General features: G+C 44.5%; 1 long non-coding RNA gene across 1 annotated transcript; it reads right to left on the reverse strand.

Moving 5' to 3' along the window:
- Nucleotides 1-484: 484 nt before the first annotated feature.
- LOC128322275 (uncharacterized) lies at nt 485-5,043 on the reverse strand. Its single transcript, XR_008305642.1, has 2 exons — nt 3,923-5,043; nt 485-785 (listed from the first exon to the last, which is right to left on the reverse strand). It is a non-coding gene; the product is annotated as an uncharacterized LOC128322275 (long non-coding RNA).
- Between the last annotated feature and the right edge of the window lie 16,767 nt (nt 5,044-21,810).

The raw sequence follows: 21,810 nt of genomic DNA on the forward strand, positions 1-21,810 counted from the left end.
ATGTTAAATATGGGGTGTTCTATATACACAACTAACAATGCTGTGCAAACTCCTTCTGAACCAATGCTTATAACTGTAAGCATGAAAATATTAGGACTGTGCAAGATGGAAGAATTGGGAGCTCCTATGGGTAACGCTCTGGGAGGAACTACAGCCCTCAGGAATCCCTGCGGTCAATCCCAGCCTGCCTTGTGTCACTCCCCATCTGTCCCTAGATGCTCCGGAGATTCTCTGCAGCCACCCAGCTTTACCTGTGCCAGTGTTGGGTTGGCATTTAAAGAACCCCCACCCCACCCCACCCCCGTACTGCCTGGAGCAATTGCCCCATAATTGGCTGACTCCTCGTGGTAGAGGGGGCGGGAATTCTGACGTGCTTTTCCAACCCTTTTGACTTACACAGTCCTAGAAAAATATCAAGATATAAATCTCTAGATTACTTCATGCACCTTGAGATGACTTCTAATAAAGAGCATTGAAAACATAATAATGTAATAATATAATTATAAGATCAGAATTGTTTTTGAAAGATAAACAATTGCTTTTTCAGTAGCCACTACTTCTTCAAACGTCCAACCAAGGGAGTTCCCAAGGCAATTAAAGTGGTGGCGGCAGCGGAAGCTCTTGAAGAAAGATGAGAAACTCAAAGACACAACAGAGGATGGCGGGGCTTGCTTAGCAGATCGTAGTTTCTTGCCATTATGTCCTCAGAAAGTGGAAAGGATTGTTTTGATTCTCACTGGGTTTTTCTTCTGCCTTCCATATGTGCTCTGTGGAGCTTTGTCCATCTGGAAAGGGAGATATTTCCTTGCTTTGTGTACTGAGGGAGAGCATGTCTTCCTCTCCAGAGGACTCCATCCACTTCTTGTCACAAAAAATGCATCTCTACTCACGTACTCTTTATCAAGCTGATCAGCTCTGGGAGGTTAAACATGGGGTATCCTATATACACATCTCACACTGGGAATTTTAAGATGGAGCGCTTCTTCCTGCAAGCTTCAGTGGGCTTGCTCAAAGAACTGCATGCAGAGTCATAGCTAGATGTCTATACTTAGCAGTTCTTGTGCTACCTCATCCTACTGTTTTCTGTCTGCACTGGGGTGGAGACATTGGATGATGTCGTGGGATGTAGTCCCTCCCTGTCCTATCCCACTGAAGCTTAATTATTTTTAACTTGTTGTGATACTGTTGCACACTTCTGGTTTAGTGCTATTCCAGCTTTCTGAACTTCTGCAGCATTTCTGCCCAACCCCACCTCCGCTGAGACTCCAGTGGGATGTAGAATGGAAGAAACTATGTGAATGTGGTTTACAGTGTCCCCTGGTTCTCTGGACTTTGTTTCTACTTTCTTAATAAATCACTTCTTGAAAAAACCATTTTACAAATCACTTCCTGAAATTGTACAGAATTGTTCCCTTTCCCTCCTGTTGGAAATATATATAGGCCTCGATATCCCACCTATCCTTTCCTCTGCTGAAAACGTTTTCTTTTCGCCATGTCCTTACAGTTCTTCTTCTGCCAAAATATGCAGGAGGAGTGGTGTGTCTTTATCAGGGGCTCAGTGTGTGCCTCTTCTCCTCCTGGGCAAGACAAATTGTTGATCACTTACTAATTTTGTAATTAGTACAGGAACTTGGCAAAGTTGGAGTGGGCCTTGGGACAAATAGTGAAGATGAGCCCCTGATAAAGGCACACCACTCCTCACACACATTTTGGCAGAAGAAGAACTGTAAAGACATGGTGAAAAATAAAACATTTTAGCAATAGCACTTAGCAATAGCAATAGCACTTACATTTATATACCGCTTTATAGCCGGAGCTCTCTAAGCTGTTTACAATGATTTAGCATATTGCCCCCAACATTCTGGGTACTCATTTTACCGACCTCGGAAGGATGGAAGGCTGAGTCAACCTTGAGCCCCTGGTCAGGATCGAACTTGTAACCTTCTGGTTACAGGGCGGCAGTTTTACCACTGCGCCACCAGGGGCTCTAGCAACCCTTTCAGCAACCCTTTCTCTCACTCATATGCAAATAATACCACACATTCCCCATATACAAACACTTTCACACAAACATACTTGCACATGCATTTACTTGGCTCAAAAACATTTTAAACACTTACCTTGGCTTGAGGCCGAGATGAGTCCTCCAGTCAGGAGCCAGTAAGTCAGGGCGGCAGGAAGGAGAAAGCAAAGCCCCCCTTCTTCAAGGGCCCAGTGACATCCCCCCACCTATTCAGTTATCCCCCTTTTTGTATGCATGGGGTGAGGGGAGGGGAAGGAATGGAGTTGTGTGTTATCTTGTTTTGTAAAATGCAAAAAACTAAAATGTCAATAACAAATAAAACAGGGGTGTCATTGGAATTCCTGATAGCTGTACAGAACAATTTGAGGTTGTGCACATGACCAGGTCTATCTGGGCTAAGCACAGCCCTACCCACATAGACCTGGTTGTGAAAACCGCTTTTAACCTGGGCCAAAAGTGAGGTGTGAGAGCATGTGCGCCCCCTCCTACCTGACCACCCAGTCATGTGGGAGTAGGGATTGCCAGCAGGCCTTGCTACCATAGAGGCAGGGGTGGGGAGGAGTGACCCAGCCTCTGGAATTTGCACAATGCACTGCATGAGCAGCATGGTGCGTTGTGGGATTCTTGGTGGTGGGCATCCTTCCCCCGACTCTCTCTTGCTGCACCAATCACTGCAGCGGCAATCGCATGTGGGTGCAGCACGGTGAGCAGGGCAGCTGCAGCAGTTATGTGGGGAAAGGTAAGACTGCTTCTGCCTTCCTCCCAGCCCTCCCGGCCCCAGATAATTGGTCATGTGAAGGACCTTATCTATCATGGGAGCTTCTGATAGCGGTACAGAAGAATTTATCTTTTTAAAATATATGGCAAAAATATTTTTTCAGATACTGGGCATGCCAAAAGAAGAGTTCTTTCCCCTCCCATAACCTCTGTATTGGAATCACCAAGTACTGAAAACCCTTGAGCTGATCTGAATGGCTACCTTTTCAACAAGAGAGAGGGGAGAAGGATATTAACATTTTGCGTAATAGAAATGTTGATGTCAGGAGTTTTAAGGATTTTGTTTGCAAAATGTGCATTTTCACTGGTGTAGCCCACAGCACAAATCTTTCCGGAAAGATCTAACACCTGCACTTTTAAAGTATGACTTCTGCTGCTAGGTACAGCCAAGCAGAGTGCATCTGTTATAGTGCTGAATTTGCTGTGTTGATTTCCTATTGATTAACATACCATTGATTTAAGTCCAATGTTATGCTGAATGAGAAAATGCTACAAAGCAAATGCGGCAAAAAGCCAGTGTTTTATTTTGACCAACTGATGGCCCATGAGCCTGAAGCAGCCTACAGAGTTTTTTCATCTGTCCAAGTATTCTCTTTTTTCCCCTTGCCTCATCCCAAGTAGGCTGGAATGAAAGGAGATTGAGAGGAGGATGTCACAGAGTGACAGGAAACAGAACAGGAGGACGACACAGGAATATTGTGGTGGAGAATCTCACAAGTTGGGAGAGAGGAACAAGTAAACAAAGTATGGGCATATGGGGTGGGGTGTGGAGCATGTTTTGGAGTAGGCCTAAGTTTGAAAGAGTGGGAATGGTGTGAGAAAATTGAAGGGGGAGTTTAATATAAGAACAAAAGAACAGCCCTGCTGGATCAGGCACAAGGCCCATTTAGTCCAGCATCCTGTTTCCCACAGTGGCCCACCAGATGCCCCTGATAAGCCCACAAGCAAGAGATGAGGGCATGCCCTCTCTCCTGCTGTTACTCCCTCACAACTGGTATTTAGAGCAGAGGCGTAACTAGGGAAAACGGTGCCCAGGGCAAACACTGAAATTGCGCCCCCCCCCCCCCGCGCCCCTCCCAAGCACCCAGAGCCTTTGGATGGCTAAAAATAAATAATAAATACCTTTAAAAAAATTTAGTCTCTCTCCTAGCAAGAGAGAGCCTGGCCCTGCAGGAGGCAGCTGCCTGCTGCCGTGTGTTCTCAGTTGCTCAGCACAACTGGTGTTCTGTGGCATACCTACTGTCTTTGAACGTGGAGGTTTATATATGTTATCATTAATCACCACTGAGAGACCTATCCAATCTAGCTATAATATTTTTAAAGGCATCTCAGCAAAATGGGGAAGGGGTGGGGAGAGAATGTTATGAAATTGTTTTCATTCTTTATTAAGGTAAGGTTGTGCCGTTGAGTCCATTTTTAAATCTTGCCTACATGTTTTTCTCTACTTATTCTTTCAGCAAGTGGCCATCATATCTTGTGACAGTGAGTTTCATAAGAACTATTCCTTGTATGAATAAGTTTTTAAATTTGTTCCTAATCTCTGATCATTAAATTTCATTCAATGACCCACAAGTTCTAATATTACAAGTTTGGAAGGTAGGCATGCCTCTGTCCACTTTCTCCACACCTTGAAGGAAAAGCAAAGAAGCTTGAATCCCCACTAAGCAACAACAATAGGAACACTGACAGAACAGAAGTGAGACACTTTTACTGCTTAAGTTAATTTAGGAGTAAATTGCCAAAGCTTGAAGAAGTTCATGCCTTCATCATCTCTCCCTGCTTACTCCTTGCTCCAATAACAAAACATCTCCTACACTATATCAACCAAAAAGACAGCAATCTACCATTAGCACATCCCAATGTCCCCAAAATTCTACGGTGCACCATTCCTTTCATACCACGGCGACTGGCCATAAAGGCAAAGGTTTTATGCAGTTCATCAGATTTCTGGTGTCTGCAAAACAGCATTTCTGCCTCTGACCTAAGCGGTTGGGGCTTGAATCTACAGGGAAAACTGTTGCCTTTCTTTCCCCCAACAACTGGTGCTGATGACAACCCAAGAAATGTCACCACAGACAAAAACTTTGACAAAGCAGCCACCCCCTCCTCTTCTACGCCCCTCCCGCAGCACAAATAGAAAAGACGGGGAGTAAAATGAAGTTCTTATCTCTGCATGCATTAGAATGGGCTCCACTTCTGAAGGCTGCGCTCTGCTGAATGATCAGGGCGGGGCGGGGGTGGGCTGCGGGGCATCTAAAAGTAAACGGAGCTGCTTTAAGAATGAACTTAATGCTCACATTTAAATCAAAGTGACTTTAACGTCTGTGTTGGATGTTGGGAAGTCACACACTTGTTTTTCAGCCTCTTGCTCGCTCTCGTCGGCATGTGGGCGTGTTTCTAGGCTGGCAAGGCAAGGCGCGGCGGCAGCGGCAGCAGGAGGAGGAACAATGGCCACCTCCTTCACTTCTCTCTGCCTCCCCTCAAGTTTGTGCCTGTTTTTAAAAGCTGGGCGCCACCTTTACTCTTACAAATGCCACCTGCCCGTCCGCCCGCCCCCCTTCAGGAGCATTCACGGGTCACATGGTGGGTGTGCTGCGCCGCCGCTGCATATTTGAGCTCATGATGAGTGACCACCAGAGAAGATAACTTTGTTTTGCAGCCAGCCATCATGTATTCCCTCCTCCCTCTTATGCATGCAGGATTACTGTATTGCATGCATCAAATTGCTTCGCTTGTAAGTTGCTCTGTCTGTCCTGCAGTCCTCCTCCTGCCCTGCTGCTAGTCTCTCAGTCTCCTCTCCTCCAAGCCAGCCGTGCCAACCCAACAGTCCCCCGCCCGCCAAGAAACCTCCAAGCAACAAGCAAGTCCCCCGCAAATTCATTTAAAAAAATAAATAAACACACACACCCCTTGGTCTTATTGTTGAGAAAGCAGCAAGCTTCCCCCTCCTCCTTTTCCTGGCTCCGTCCTCGGCTTGATCGTTGTAGTCCACTGCTCCTTGCTCTCCCCACACAGCAGCATGGCAGCCTCTTCTACTCCCGGAGCAACAAAAAAACACATGCTCCTCCCTCTCTCGCGAGCAGCCTCAGCGTGCAATGAAGCACGTGCAACTAGAGATTACAGAGGCGCCCGGGGGCTGGACGGGGAGTGCCAGGACTCAGGAGGAGGAGGTTCGTAGCACAGCCAGCAGCATGCAGTGCGGCGCCCGGATCTGAGCTCGCTGGGGCGCCATGGCACTGTGCACCCCAAAGCTAAAATTAAAATTTTTGGGTGGGGTGGTGGTGGCACGGGGGTCCCACATGGCACTTTGGCGCCCCCCCCGAGTGGCGCCTGGGGCACGTGCCCCCCCTGCCCCCCTATCGTTACACCCCTGATTTAGAGGCATCCTGCCTCTGAGGCTGGAGGTAGCTTATAGCCACCAAAACGAGTAGCCAGTCATCCATGAATTGTCCAAGTCTCTTTTAAAGCCATCTAAACTAGTGGCCATCACCACAGCTAATAGCAGAGAATTCCATAGATTAATTATGTGCTGTGTGAAAAAGTACTTCCTTTTGTCGGTCCTAAATTTCCTGGCCATCAGTTTCATGGGATGACTCTTGGTTCTAGTGTTGTGAGAGAGGGAGAAAAATTTCTCTGTCAACTCTCTCTACTCCATGCATAATTTTATACATCTCTATCATGTCTCCCTGTAGTCACTTCTTTTCCAAACTAAAAAGCACCAGATGCTGTAGGCTTGGCTCAAAAGGAAGGTGCTCCAGGCCCCTGATCATCTTGGTTGCCCTCTTCTGCACCTCTACCAGTTCTGCAATGTCCTTCTTAAGCTATGGTGACCAGAACTGTATGCAGTACTCCAAAAGTGGTCGCACCATAGATTTGTATAAGGGCATTATAATGTTCACATATTTATTTTCAATCCCCTTCCTAATGATCCCTATCATGGAATTTGTCTTTTTCGCAGCTGCTGTGCACTGATTTAACACTCTCAATGAGCTGTCTACCACAACCCCAAGTAGGGGTGTGCACAAATCTGGTTTGCCCGGTTCAATTTGAGTCCAGAAAGGACTTGAACTGAACCGGGCATGTTTGGTTTTGTGCCTCTCTGAACATACCCTCAGCTCAAATTCAAGCCAGTTCGGGGGTTCTAAGTTTTTTTAAAAATTTAACATTCATATTTTAACACATCGCTGGGTCCAGGTCAGTGGTGGCAGCCGCAGGGGTGTGTGTCTCTGCCATCTCCCCCTCCAGACTTCTCCCATTCTAAAAAGGGTTGTTTCGGCCCATTTTCAGGCCCTTCCTCTGGTGGCAGGGGCTATTTTGGAGGCCACTGCTCATGCCCAATAGGCCTCTGTGTGGCCATGCAGACAGATGTCCATCTCCTGACAGCTCAGACGCAATCAGTGCAAAGTTGGGGGGGGGGTTTGCCCCAATATGCATCATTTACACACTTGCTTAAATTGAACCACATCTGCCATTTTGCTGCCCACTTTCCCAGTTTGGAGAGATCCTTTTGGAGCTCCTCACACTCTGCTGTAGATTTCACCCTAAATAGTTTAGTGTCATCTTCAAATTTGGCCACTTTGTTGCTTACTCCAACTTTGAGATCATTTATGAACAAGTTAAAGAGCACCGGTCCTCCCAATACAGATCCCTAGGGGACCCCACTTCTTGCTTCCCTCCATTATGAAAACTGTCAATTTATTCCTACCCTCTTTTTCCTGTCCTTCAGCCCATTACTAATCCACACATGAACCTGTCCTCTTTTCCTGTGACTGCTTACTCAAGAGCCTTTGGTGAGGAACTTTGTCAAAAGCTTTTTGGAAGTCCAAGTATACTATGCCAACCAGATCACCTTTATCCACATGCCTGTTATGGATGTGCACGGATCTGGAGGGGGTGGCTCGAAGGTGGGGGGCATACCTTTAAGGGTGCCCTTACCCCTAACACCACATTCTCCCCGCCAGCACTCCATTTTAAAAAATTGTCAGTCGGGGCAGCAGCATACCTCCTTGCCAGCCTGTGTCCTCTTTGGCCAGAAGTAACAGGAAGTACCCGTCGTGCAAACCTGGCGTGCACGGGGTACTTCCTGTTACTTCCGGGCGAAGAGGACATGGGGCAGCAGGGAGGTATGCTGCTGGCCCAATGGACACTTTTAAAATGGAGCGCTGGTGGAGGATACGCAGCGGGAAGGGTAAAGGCACCCTCTCCTGCCCTTAAAAGGTATGCTCCCCTGCCTTCGAACCAGCCAAACAGCCAGTTTTTTGAACCAGTGAGGAGGCCCTTAAAAGGGCCCCCAAACAGGTCTATTGATTCTCTCAAATAACTCCAAAAGGTTAATGAAGCAAGACTTGCCCTTGCAGGAACTATGCTAGTTCTCCTTCAGCAAGACCTATGCTGTATGTTTAATAATTTTGTCCTTAAGTATGCTTTCCATTAGTTTATCAGGCACAGAAATTAAACTAACTGGTCTTTTGTCTCCCAGATCACTCTGGACCCCTTTTTGAAAATTGAAGTTACATTAGCTACTTTCCAGTCCTCTGGTACAGAACCTGACTGTAGGGACAAATTACATATTTTTACTAGGAGACCAGCAATTTCACAATTTGAGTTCCTTCAGAACTCTTGGGTGTATGCCATCTGGCCCTAGAGAACTGTTAATTTTTAGTTTTTCCAAAACAGTTTAGAACATCCTCTCTCCTCACCTCAAATTGGCCCAGTTCTTCAGCCTCCAAACCTGAGAAGCTCTCTTCTGGAGTGGATATATGGTCAGTATCCTCTGCCATGAAGACAGATGCAAAGAACTCATTCAGCTTCACTGCAGTCTCCTTATCCTCCTTAATAATCCCTTTCACGCCTTCATCTAAGGGTCCAACTGCCTCCCTGGCAGTTTTCTGCTGCTAATATATTTTTAAAAGTTTTGGTTATTCCACTTGACACTTCTAGCTATATGCTCCTCTTGGTGGTACCTTTTCTCCTTCTTGGTATACATTCCAACTAAACTTCCGTTATTGTGGTTTTTAATAAGCTCCATGCTTTCTGGAGTGATTTGACCCTGACTTTCCCTTTCAGATTCCTTTTTACCAGCCCCTCATTTTTGAGAAGTATCCTCTTCTGAAGTCCAATGCATCTGTGTTGGACTTCTGTGGCAGTGCTCCACTCACATATAAGATGAATTGGATCACACTATGGTCACAGTTCCCCAATGGTTCTACAACTCTGACATCTTGCACCAGGTCCTGGGCAGCACTCAAGATTAAATCCAAGGTCGCCTTCTCTCTGGTTGGTTCCACAACCTTCTGTTCTAAGGCACAGTCATTTAGAATGTCTAGAAATCTGGCCTTTCTGTCAATACCCACATGTGAATTTGCCCAGTCTATATGAGGGTAATTGAAGTCACCCATTATTACAGCTCAGTCTCTCTTTGACACCTCTCTGATTTGCTTCTTCAACTCCAGGTCATTCTCAGTGTTTTGATCCAGGGGGAGATAGCATGTCCCTAGTAACACATTTCCTTTCAGTCCTCATATTGTCACCCATAATGTTTCTGAAGGGGACTCCAGTGAGGATTCTTTGTGGCCTGCAGAAAGAGCAAGAACCAGCCAGTGGGTGGGAGCCCCTTTATCTCATGAAACTGGTGCATAGATTGTCCCACCAGATTGAAACAAATATCACATCATGTCTTTAATACGGACATACTTGGGTTACTTTGAATTAGGTGTTCAAATGTTAACTTTATGGCATGATTCTAACACTGTGTCCTGAAATATCTGCAGAATAGTGACAAATTAAAAGTCAAGCCTTGTCAGTACATAATTTATTTTTTTGGTTTCCATGTTTAATTTATATCATCCAGGAATGACTTGAGCTTGTCTATGGAAATGTCATTTGTTCTCTTTACAAACCCTCTCTGAATTTGTTCAAGAAGATGAAGAAAAGATTAAATATCAAAGGCGAATAAAAGGTTGAATGTCCCGAAAGGCTAAATGACACAGTATTTCTGAGGGAGCAGGGAGAAAAGAAGAAGCAAAGCTGGTATTAGAAGAAGATTAAGCACTTGCGAAGGTTCAGACCAATTGTCATTTTCCTGCCTGCTGAGGTGTCATCTTTACTTTCCTGTTCTATGCAGAAAATTTGTAAGGCTAGCTCTGGGAAGGAGTGAGGGAAGGTTCCTGGGGGATAACCTAGGACCCAATCAGTTTTCTCTCCGCTCAAGAATGTAGATTATACAGGAATAGCCTCTATTATAGTAGCTCCCTCCTAATATCTTCTGATGCCAAGGGTGTGATAGTGCCTCCTTCCCCTGAACTTACAGAGAGCACACAGAGGAACTGAAAGAGAAGTCTAAGTAACAAGGCCAGGAAGTGAGAGAGCGAGCATACAAAGCTGCTTTGTATTGAGGACTACATGGCTCACTTGTCTTGGTAATCCTTGGAATAATGTGCTCTGCATGCAACTCATTTACCTGCTTTCCATTTGTGGCCTGCCTGTAGTCAGAATTGTATCTCTCGCTTCTCAGGTTACTTGACCACACTCCCTACCTTCACAGGCATGTCCCTATTTTCATCTGTGAAATGTTGGAGGTGGGTGTAAACTACATATTATAAAAAATAAAAATGTAAAGCCAAACATGTTTAACAAACATGTTAATCACACAGTTTGGTTGTGTGTCTTTATTTTTATTTTATTTTAACCTAAGACCCAGTCTATACATTATGCAGAATGAAGTGTTAAACTGAGGTGGTGGAATGGTGGAATTCTGGACTGTTCCACTTCAGATTGCAGGTTTGGGGGACATATTTCAGAATGCTTCCCCATGCAGTTTAGAGCGGACCTCTCCCTGATTTGCATGCAGTATCTATTTATTTATTTGAATGGGGGAGAATTCAAATAATAATTCAATACATTATTTATTTATTTAGTACAGTTGTTTTAATTATGTTAATGTTTTAATTGGTTTTATATTGTGAACCGCCCAGGGACTTTTTTGTATGGGGTGGTATATAAATGTACTAAATAAATAAATAAATAATAAAATCATTAACATTAAAATCATTTGAAACTCAACTTTAAAAGTATTAAAACTATAAATCTAATTAAAAGCCTGGGTGAACAAATATGTCTTCAGTGCCTTTTTAAATGTTTCCAGAGATGGGGAGGCTCTTATCTCAACAGGGAGCTCATTCCAAAGTCCAAGGGCAGCAACAGGGAAGGCCCATCCTTCCACCAGATGAGCCAGTGGCAACTGTAGACATACCTCTCCAGAAGATCTCAATAGGTGATGGGGTTCATGGTGATGAAGACATTCTCTTAAAAACACAGGGCCTAAGCTGTTTAGGGCTTTATAGATAATTACCAGCACCTTGTAGTTTGCCTGGAAACATATCGGCAGCCAGCATAGCTCTTTCAAGACAGGAGTAATATGGTCTCTCTGAGATGACCCAAAGACCAAGCTGGCCACCACATTCTGTACCAACTGCAGTTTCTGGATGACACACAAAGGCAGCCCCACACAGAGCACATTGCAAAAGTCCAGTCATTCATGTCAAGAAACGGACACAGCTGGTGTATCAGCCAAAGCTGATAGAAAGCATCTCTGGCCACTGCCTCAACCTGGGACACCAGGGAGAGGTTCGGATTCAGAAGCACCCCCAGACTGTGTACCTGTTCCTTCTGAGGGAGCATGATCCGATCCAGAACTGGTAGATCAAAATCATCTCTCGAGTTCCAACCCAGCACAATAAATACTTCCATCTTATCTGATTCAGTCTCAGTTTGTTATCCCTCCTCCAGCCCATCAGCGCCTCCAGGAAGGCATTTAGGGAGGTTATGCCTTCTCCTAATGAGGCTGATATGGAGAAATAGATTTGGGTGTTGTCAGCATACTGATAACACCCTGCACCAAATCTCCTGATGATCTCTTCTAGTAGTTTCATGTAGATGTTAAACAACATAGGAGACAATATGAAGCCCTGAGAGACACCATATGAAAGTTCAGATTTTGAAGAATAGTCTCCAAGAGACATGATGTGGAATCTGCCCATGAGGTAGGAGCGGAACCACTGCAAAGCAGTGCCTCCCGTCCCAGACGTTCCAGAAGGATGCTATGGTCAATAATAGCGAAAGCCGCTAAGAGGTCCAAAAGGACCAACAGAGTCACACTCCCTCTGTCAATTCCCAATTGGAGATTATCCATCAGGCTGACCAGGGCAGTCTCCACCCCATTGCCAACCCGAAAACCAGTTTGAAAAGGATCTAGATAATCAGTTTCCTCCAAGACTGACTGGAGTTGGGAGGCACCTTGCCCAGCCACCGAAGGTTGGAGACAGGCCTGTAGTTTCTTAACTCTGAGGGATCCAAGGCAAGCTTCTTCAGAAGTGGTCTAATGATCACTTCCTTAAGACAAGGAGGCATCCTGTCCTCCCTCAGAGAAGCATTTATAATCTCTACCAGGCCCTCTACAACAGCCTCCCAAACTAATAATATACGCCATATTGTGCAAGGATCAAGAAGGTAGGAGGTAGGCCGCACCATTCCAAGCAACTTGTCCACATCCTCAGGAGTCACAAACTGAAACTGATCCAGTGTCACCACATAAGAGGAGCTTCTGGACACCTCAGCATCAGACACTGTAACAACTGTGGAGTTTGAATTTAAGTTGGCCTGAATATGAGAGATTTTGTCCACAAAAAAACTCATTAAAAACATCGCAGCAAGTAATTGTTGGTTCCAAATACTGATTCAAGTGGGGAGGGGCAAGCACTAGCCCCTCACAACCCTGAACTCCGCTGGACATGAACTTGCAAATGCAATATGGGCAGAAAAGAATCGCTTATTTGCTGCATGTATCGCCTGAGTATAAATCTTCAAATGCACTCTATGTAATAATGTCAGATTTGAGTCGAGTCTTTCTCCACTTGTGCTCTAGTTGTCTACCTTGCTGCTTCAGCCCCCGTAGTTCTTCCATATACCAAGGGGCCAGTTTCAAAGTGGGTCGGAGAGGACACTTGTAAGCGATTGTGTCCACTACGCTGGTAAGTTGGCTGTTCCAATTCTCCACCAGGGCATCAGCAGGGTCACTGGTAGAGTCAAAACTAAACTCCTCCAAGCCTTCTCGGAATCCTATTTGATCCAATAACTCTCTCGGGTGGACTATCCTAATGGGCCCCTCATCCCTGCGGAGGTGAGACATGATTGTGAGTCCAACCTTAACCAGATGGTGGTCCATCCATGACAATGGAGAAATCACAGGAGTCCCTGCACATGGAACACCACCTTGATCAGAGTGAAAGACCAGATCAAGTGTGTGACCAGCAACATGTGTCGGACCTGAGACCACTTGGGATAGGCCCACAGTCATCATGGCCGCTATGAACTCCTAAGCCAACCCCGGACAAATTGGTCCCAAAGTGGACATTGAAGTCCCGCACCACCACAAGCCTGGGAGACTCCAACTCCAGGCCTGAGACCAATTCCTTCAGCTCAGTTAGGGACTCTGTTGGGCAGCAGGGCAATTAGTATACCAACAGAAGTCCCAGTCTATCCCTGGTCCCCACACGTTCAATATGGTCAGACAATTTGACAGGGATCCTGGCAAGAGAGATACTGTTCTTATAGACGACAGCCACTCCCCCTCCCCCCTCCCACATCCCCTCATCTGCTCCTCAACAGAGTACCCTGGAGGGAGAAGCTGGGACCAGACTGGGCCACCAGCCTCCCCCAACCAAATCTCTATGATACATACCAGGTCAACCAGATGACTTCAGGTTTATTCTGGACCAACCTGGCACTGCAAAGGAACAAGGTGAGATTCTGTGGGTCATTGGCACTGCTCTGCAAGGTCAAAGAGCTGGGAGGATAGCCAGAAGGGGAATCAGTGATTACATTTATGAATCCCCTTCCCCTGCAATGGCCTGCTGACCTGCCAATGCTACTTCTTCTGTTCCCCACCAGTACCAGAATAGCTGCCCCATAATCTGCAAACACACCCCGTCTCCCCATCTCCAGACAAACCCAGGCATATTAAAACTAAATGCACCCAGGATTTAAAAGAGAAGCCAAATTAAAATACCCAGCAGTATCACACCCTCAAAGAATGCAGGGCCAGGCAGCCTTGCCCTCATCCCCTGAAGTGGCTTCCCCAAAGGGGTGACTCCCTTTGGTGTCGGGCCCGCTGCCACAGACAGCATTCCTATAAAAGGCCCAGAGCTGGGCAGGTGGTACCAGGAACTGCTGAGTCACTTACTCCTGGCCCCAGTCCTGCACTCACTCCCACAGATGTTCAGCAGGGACCACAGTCCCACAGGGGAAGCAAAGAGCAGGCAGGTGGCAGCAGAAGGAGCAAACAGCACACACACACAGGCTCTCACCCTGGGCGGCACTAAATGGGAAGTAGATGGTCTCTTCCTTTCCTCTGCTAGACTTCTAGCAAACTGAGGGACAGTCAGTGTTCCTATAAAAGGCCCAGAACTGGGCAGGTGGTACTAGGAACCGCTGAGTCACTCACCCCTGGCCCCAGTCCTGCACTCACTCCCCAAAGATGTTCAACAGGGGCAACAGGCCACAGTCCTACAGGGAAAGCAAGGAGCAGGCAGGTAGCAGGATTTGGGTTGCTCACTTTTGGAAACACCACTGTCTGACTTCAACTGATTTATGGCTGCAATGGGTATGAATGAAATACCATACTGTATTCCCTCTTACTTCCATATTGTTAAAATCAATACCATGAAACTCTACTTTTCTTCCTCATTTTTCTTTTACACATTTGTCTAATCAGGACCATTGTAAAAGCACCCTAATAAACAGTGAACAATCCGGTCACTGCAATTTTATTTTTCACTTCTTAACTCCAGGGAGCTGTTCCCTTTCATAATCTTTGCCACAGGAAATGTCAGCAACTAGTATTGCATTATAGCAACTCAATAAGAGAATCCACTTTGCACTAATATTATTAAACTCTTTGAAACAGAGAATAATATTGAGTTTTTTCTACTTGCCTATCAGAAACATCTCAGCAAACAAGATTTCCAAGTAACTATAAACAGCATGAAATATTTTCATAGTACAACCAAGCAATTCCGGGATGTAATAAATGCTGCTTTACTAGTTCTGTGTTGATGAAATATCCAGCTTTTGCCAGCAATGAAGCAAATTCCAGGGCCTTGGCTTGCAGGTTACTGGATAAGAATAAGGTATTCTTATTGGTGAATACATGCTTCCAGTGTGCCTGTGATGGGCTTAACTGTCCACAATTAATTCTCAATGTATTTATGTTGTGAAGAATAATTTATACATATCAAAACTTTATTTAGTGATACCATGTGATAGGTTTAAAGATGGTGGACATTCAAAATTAATTTGTCTAGCCCAGATATGGCTGTTGTTTCTATCAAAGTGTAGTTCTTTGGGCTGTTTCTATTATAATATGTTCCAAAGGGCACTTGTCCTCAGTGCTGTTCCTTTAAGAAGTGCCAATGGACCTTCTGCCAAACTGTTTTCCACCCTGTATGTCTAGGATTTCTTCTGGTCTATTATATAATCAGTTGTGAGACACTGATATGAAACAAAAAAAGACTGGAGGGGAACCAGAGATAAAGGGGTCCTCAAAAGACAGGGGGCTAACCTTCCTTTTATTCAAAGAGTTCTGGAAGCAATATGTGGGGGTTACCCCATTTTATCCCCACAACAATCTTGTGAGGTAGATTAGACCAGAGGTTTGTTCCCTCTATGATAGGAAGCATAATACTTCTCCAGTCTCCAGCATTCCCAACCCTTCCCCACTGCTTTTGGCCCCGTTTCCTCCTTTGCTAACACTTCTCTTCTTAGATGGAGGATACAGCACAAAGGTTGCTCAGTTACATGGAGAAATGTGAATTACAGGGGGGGAAACATAGCAAGATATTTATATATTACACTTCTTTCCTTATGCAAAGTATATGACATATGATGTGTTATTTTAAAAATAATACCTAACTGAAGATGTGTTGAATCCTGGGTGTGAAACTGTTAATTAGAGACAACTGGAATTGCATAAATTCTTGCTTCAAAAGCAAGTTGTGAAAATGGGTGTGTGGGTGAATATTATGTGGGGAAGGAGCCCAAATGGCCTGCTGTGCATTTCATCTAAAAGGGTTTGCTAGCAGAGACCACTAACAGCCCAATTCACATGTTTTGTTCAATGCATGTACAGTCTGTGTACAGCAGTGGCATAGCGATGTTGGCGGCAGCCCATGTCCAGGTTGTCACCACGCTCACGCACTGCTGCCACTGGCTTCTGCGATCCCATCCATGGTGTGTTATGATGACACCACAGCTTGGTGATGCCAGGCTGTGTGACATGATTATATTGCACCACAGCTGGCCTGCGGCCTTTTACCAGCAACAGTGATTGCACTAGATGAGCCCACAGACGCCAGTGGCTGGCCGGCAAGAGAGATGGAGAGGGGAAGGGCTGGTGGGCCGGAGGCAGTGGGCAGCGAATGGTGGGCTGGCAGAGGTGGTGAATGCCGCGACCTGTGGCAGCATCCCCTCCCCCATGGGGCCCCAGGCGGCTGTCTCTTCTCACAAGGCCCCAGGCGGCCCGTGTTCTTAGAACACAGCTGCCCAGTTATAGATCCACCCCTGGTGTACAGATTGGTGTGCATGCACAGATTATTCACATGTTAGGTTCAAAATATATACAGCAAGATACTTCCTATCTGTACCCTGCATTTCAAGGAGCCTTTACCCAAGTTCACTTTTAAAACGAATACAAGTACAGTCATTCACACAAAAGCATGTACTTGTGTACAGATACCTTTATGCACCTGCACTGTAATGTCTGAATAGGGCTATTGTGTTGTACACTGTATAACAAATATTTCTACCATTGCCACATTTTCTTACTGACCTTTAATGGTAGCATGACACACAAATCAAGCATGTGAACTTCCCCCCAGCACTCATCTCTATGCCAGGAAAAGGTTAACTTGCTTAATTTCTGTATATCAGGCCGCTATTAAAGGCACAGGAGCAAGAACAGTAAAAAATAAATAAATAGCCATTATAATTGCCATGTATATATTTGCATGTGTATGAGGATAGTGGTACTCACTTCTGAGTACACATACATAGTATTGCACTGCAATACTAAGAAACATTTTAACCAGAACTGGCAAAACCTTAACATGAGGGTCAAAAGGTACCCTTCTGCAAACAACCTAAGTGACAAATACTGTTCTATTTACTTTGAACAAGGTCCAACCTCATTTAGCAAGTAATGCTTTGATACCAGCAAGCTGTTTCTGTAGCTTCAAGTCAGAGACGCATGTCAAGCTTTTAATATAAGTGAGATGAATACAGAGCAACACAACATCAATCCAAATTGTACACCACACATGCTACATGAAGATGTGAGCAGAGTCGAAGCCAAATGAATTATACATACAATCTCACATAGTATGCCAAAATCAATATGGGTTTTATCTCTGAATCCAAGGTAGCCTATAAATGCCATTACATTGTCTGCTAAACTCTAACCTAAGTAGACTGAATCAATTGACATTTAAAACCAGCTGCTGAGAGATATGGTATGGTCTGAATTCAAAGAACATGAAGGTTCTTTTTCTAAAACACAGTGTTTCTGTATTTCTTTTATATCATCAGTGTTTTATCCCAAGACTGGTTTAGGACTAGGGGAAATATCTGCAATTACCTGTAGAAATAGGATTTCACAGATTTTCTCTCTCTGTCCTGCAGTTAAGCGTCTCCATTCCTTTATGTTTGTACAGTTATTTAGCAACTCAGATTCAACTGGGCCTAGTGCCACAGCAGTCTTAAAAAACAACATGCTCTCATGGCTCTTCAGAAATAATCTGCTGTATTTTGACTAAGTATACAAGAACAATATTGCTGGATCAAGTCAATGGTCTGCCTAATTCAGCACTGGTCTGCTCCAGTAGTGCCCAGCCATTTGGGGATATAGACAATTTGCCCCTAGCATCTAGCAATCACAAGTATACTGATTTGGCCCTCATGACTAATGGCCATTGATAGATTTATCCTTCATTAATTGTTGTCTTCCAAATTGTTTTGCTTCAGCAGATGGATTTCCTATAATCTAGTTCTACTCAAAACACTAATTCATAAAGGATTGGTGCAGTCTATCCTTAAAAATAAAAATGCCATGTGCTTGAAGCAAAAAGTGAACACTAGGATTAAATTATTTAGGCTGAACAGCAGCAGAATGGTAACCAGCAACTTCTGTCCAAGCTTCTTTTCTTCTAGTGAGAACTCTTAAGTCATGTGTATTTATGTTATTTATTATTACATGCCACACCAAGATCACAAGTCTAAAGGTAGGGTCTGTGGATCTTTGAATACGGACCAGAATGCAGGGCCAGCCCTTTCATAAGGCAAAGTGAGGCAGTCACCTTAGGTGGCAGATCATTGTGATGCCAGCAGGGTGGCAAGATGCTCCCTGCTGTTGCCACTGGAGCAGCTCTTTGGGACCAATTAACCCTTGCAAGCTTTGCAAGAAGTGCTTCTCCTCACACTCCTTGCAAAGCTTGCAAGAAGCAAAAGGAGAAAGAAGGAGCTGCTAGCAACTTTCCCTCCTCTCCATTCTCCATGCCATTTTCAGAGCTTGCAAGGGTTGGTAAAGGACCTGGCCCCCACTATGGCACAAGACAGCATTTTACATGTCTTGCCTCAGAAACTACAGTACTTTGGGCAGCCCCTGCCAGTATGAGTGAAGGACTACAATGCTATGACAGCAACTGCTGAAACTCCATACTTGTGAATTATTTTTTTTAACCCCTCTTGGATTAACATTAAGTGGTGGGGAGTGACATTTCTGACTTCTTAACTTGGAAAGAGAGGTATGAGTGCTGAGAAGTGCTTGGGTGCATCTGGGTAACTGGCACTATCTTTCTGGCAAACCTGAACATAAGAGTCAAGTTTTCTAACTATATCCCTGTTTTGGAGGCACAAAGTGCTATATAGGTCTGCCCTCTACCATTAGTCCACCTAGCATATTACTGTGCTGACTGGCAGTCAGAATCAATCCTTCACAATGGAGGATTTCCCCAGTCCTGCTTCCTGGAATCCATTACCTGGGTATACTGGCAAATGAACCCTGGATTTTATACATGTAAAGTATGTATAAAAAGATTTTACACATGTAAACCATGATGCCAGACCCTCTTCTTAACAAAGTGTAGCACCACTGAAGCATTGACGAGCCCTTTGTTTAGAAGCTAGAACTTCAAGAGCTTGCAGTGGTTGCCAAAGGTAAAATAAGGACACAGAGGAACTAAGGTTCTAAAATCAGCATCATTTGACTTGCACAAGCAGCTGTTATAAAGTCTGTGTGACCATAAATAAAAATTTATGGATTGGGCTCAGACACTGCAGTTTAAAAAAAGAAGAAGTCAGGAGTAGTTCCAATTAACTTGGAATCCAGAACTATTATTTTAACTCTTTGGGAAAAGATTAATGTGAAGTAGAGCAAAGAACAGTAACAGAAAGGGGAGAAGTATTTTGAGCTCATAAATTACTCACCTAAGTATAATTATTTTAAAATACCAAAGCTAAAACATAGATTTAACAACTCTGTGTAGATGTTGGCCATAGGCATAGAGCAATATCCTTTAAGGAATTAAATAGAACCATAACTCAATGCTATTTGGCTATGTTCCCTGTATTATATTTAATCAGCCAATCTTTTTAGGCTTTCCTGCTTAGGCCTTATTATTGTAGATCTTATTAGCAGAGATAAGCTTGACTTAAAGAGATTACAAACTGCCTGGATTCCAAAGGGAAATGAAATATGTTTAATTTAGATGCTAGTGAAAAGGGGCCATTATTCCATCCAGGCACTATCACCATTCTTGCATTAAGCATGGTTAAATTTATATGAATTATTGACATTGACAGCATGACTTTGACAAAAGGAAAGATTCGTGAAGATCATATAGACAAATCGTGTTGGCTGTTGGCATATCATATAAAAATAACTTCGGATTTGGTGGGTGGGGGGCACCTTAACCATTTAATTCCAAACAATTAACACGGGTATAATGCAGGAGCATTTCCAGACAGGGATTATTAGTCCCTGCTAACTGAGCAAAGAGGCACCTTTCAAGATGATGATTCTCTTATATTTAGGAGGGGGAGAGCAACTGGCACTTTCTAGCCCCAGCACAGCATCCCGCCAGTGGCTGCTGGTGGTTTCTGCTTTATTTCTTTTTGGGCTGTGAACCCTTTGGGGACAGGGATCCATCTTATTACTTAAATTATTGTTTTCTCTGTATAAACCACTTTGGGAACTTTTGTCGAAAAGCAGTATATAAATATTTGTATGTTACGTTGAGGGGCGTAGCTATAATTGAACGAAAGTGTTCAAAGAACACGGGCCCCCAGCTCCTGAGGGCCCTCCAGCTCCATCCCTCCCTATTTTCTTCATTGTCTCCCTCACTCTGGGGGGCCGCCCGAAAGAGAGAGATGAACACAGGCTCCCTCTCCCCTAGCTACGCCCCTGGTTACGTTATGTTACATTACGTTACGTTACGTTAGCTCCCTTCTCCGCCAGAATGGAAGGCGTGCTTTCACATATACAGTAGGTCAGGTTTGCTCTGAAGTCCCTGCAAGCTATTGGGGAGCACTCTAGACACAATTCAGGTTTTTCATTGTGTTTTAGACTGTAGCCCGATTTATATCAGATGTTTAAAAAAAAAATCCACTTTTTGCATTGGTTTTTGGGGCAAATTCAAACTCGCAGTGATGTCTTGCAGTAAACCTGATGTCTGGAAATGCTCCAGGTGGGTGATCAAGTGAGTGGGGCAGATGGGCTGTGGCAGTGGTGGTAGCAGAGCCAGCACCTCAAAAAAAGTGTGTGTGTGTGTGTGTGTGTGCGTGTTGCTCCTTACTGAACATGGACCCCGTAAGAGGTAACTACACCAGTGAGTACTAGTCCTCTAGCAGCGTAAGTTCAACTCAATTGCCTAAGAGCTGCTTCACCAACCAGAAACGTCTTATCAACCTTCCCCCAGCATACTCCCAAAGCAAGACTGTTTCTCTCTCCCTGCTCTTCACATTCAACTCTAACCCAGCAGTGTTCAGCCTCCTGGCTACACTGATTTTAGCTGAATGTTCCAGCAAGTTATATATTTTAAGTAAAATTGCTCTGGGGTGTGGTGATATCATGGGAGTCAGCCAATTAGTGCTGTGCACAGTCAGCTTCTGTTTCAAACTTGCAGAAGTCTTTACTCAGCCTTGAGAAACTCAGCCTTGAAGAGGAAAGCTACATTGGGACTGAACTGCTTTGGGACTCTGGAGACAGTGTCAGTTGCTCTAAAACTGTTGTATGTGTCTTCACCCTTTAAAATTTGGGATCACCTTTGGAAGGTGCAAATGTGATCTTGTAGATTCTTATTTGGGAGTAAGCCCCACTGAATTCAGTGGGACATTTCTAAGTAAACATGCATAAACTCAAACTGTACAATGTATTTTAGTAAGAAATACTGATAATGCTGATGAAACATCTAGCACTGACCCAAGAATGGCTCATCCTGAGGAATGGCATCAAGTGCCACTAGCCCCTTTATCACAAAATCCCACCTCCCCATATCTGATAGCACTACCTCTGAATTTAAAAAGGAAGAGGGGATTGGAGAAGAAGAGGAAGTGGGAGGAGCATCTCCCAGGAAAAGCTCTAGCTAGCTCACCACTCTCCTCTCCTGCTCCATTTCCTTTCTTCCTTTTTAAATTCAGAGAGCAAGGAAGAGGAATAAAGAGCAGTGATGGTAGACAGGAGGTAGGCAGGCAGATGATGGTAGCAACTCCTGTGGTCCTGGCCCCCTCACTATGCTTCAGGTGACCCGCCTTCCTGGATGTGATGCATTTAGTCAGAAGCAATTCCTTTAGAGTTCACTGAGACTTATTTCAAAATCCACATAAATAGAATATGGCTTATATTTCCACACTGTCCTTTTTTGAGTAGAGTCATTATCCGCATTTTACAGAGCCCAGATCTTTAA

Source organism: Hemicordylus capensis, chromosome 4 (genome assembly GCF_027244095.1).
Source record: "Hemicordylus capensis ecotype Gifberg chromosome 4, rHemCap1.1.pri, whole genome shotgun sequence".
Classification (NCBI taxonomy): Eukaryota; Metazoa; Chordata; class Lepidosauria; order Squamata; family Cordylidae; genus Hemicordylus; species Hemicordylus capensis.